Source organism: Opisthocomus hoazin, chromosome 7 (assembly GCF_030867145.1).
Source record: "Opisthocomus hoazin isolate bOpiHoa1 chromosome 7, bOpiHoa1.hap1, whole genome shotgun sequence".
Classification (NCBI taxonomy): Eukaryota; Metazoa; Chordata; class Aves; order Opisthocomiformes; family Opisthocomidae; genus Opisthocomus; species Opisthocomus hoazin.
Genome location: NC_134420.1, coordinates 32187110 through 32188421, shown reverse-complemented (window position 1 = coordinate 32188421; position 1312 = coordinate 32187110).

Genomic DNA, 1312 nt, shown 5'->3' with positions numbered 1-1312 from the left:
TAGGATCCTAAAAAGAAAGACTAATTTAAGAACTTTATATATAAGCTCAGTAATAAAAAAGTATTGCACTTATGTACACGCACAGGTCTCCTACAAGTCAGATTTGTCAAAACAGAGGTTATGTTCTATGCAAGAATAAAAAGGCTAAACAACCTTGCAAATCTGAGCTACTGTCAGTATTTTTCCATGATATTAAGTACTTTTCAGATGGTTTCTGAACTATTTTCTGAATTTTATTTTTCTCTGAGTTTGGATAAAGTTAGTACATATGTAACAACAAATATCTATATCCCATATTTGTTATGTGGAGGAGCATATAGAGCCCTCCTAAAAACAATATAATACTCCTGGTGGTGGACAGAATCACCCCTTTTTCTGTTGAACTACCCTTATTGTGCAAATTCTCTCAAGCCATTTCACCTTTTCTGTCCTAATGTGTTCATATTTGAATTATGGATAAATATATACATACCTTTCTTATGATGACCAATATATTAATCTTGTTGAAATAAAGCGCATGTGGGTCACCAGCAGCAACAATGTGGATCAGGCAGAGTTGCACAGGTGTTGTCATATTAAAGCCTTATTCTTGTGAGTGATATTTGGCGTTGCTGTCATGGAGATTGTGATCTCTCTATTTCTGACAAGAGCTTGAAAATTTTGCTTTTATTTAGATGGCCCACCATGTATTATTACTTTTCATATGCCTGAAGCATCATACTGCTATGAGTCACATCAGCTGCATCTTCCTGTGTCTCTGGGGAGTAGAAGATAGCTATTTCTAGTAAAGAGACTAATCCGGAGTAAACCAGAAGGGCTTTCAGGGAAGCTGGACCCTCCCTTTCTCCTATGTTCAGAAAGTTAGTCTGGGAAATCTGAGAGGAAGATGTGCTGAAAGAAGAGGGGCTGATGACATTGCTAGTGTATGATATGAAAAAGCTCACGATCACAGGGATCAGACATAAAGGAGGGTCTGTAGGCTGCAGAGGAGCTGGAAAGGATGGGAAAGAGGCTGAAGAGAGTTATCATCAAGAATGATTGACAAAGATCAGACGAAAACACACGATCTAGCTGATCTTTTATTTGCCTTTAACTGTCATGTTAATCAACCCTGATCCAACCCACGTCTTTGAGCACTGAAGTTAAAATTGGCCTAGCTCAGTCGTTGGTTGTAATTTACATCATGTTGGTTGAAGTCTTAGACAACATCAGACTAGCCAGGAAAAAGAAAAAAATATTACAGAAAAAAAGGCTCAAATGACAACCAGTTCAAGGTAGAGCAACTTTGGGTGATCTGCATCTCACCAGTAGC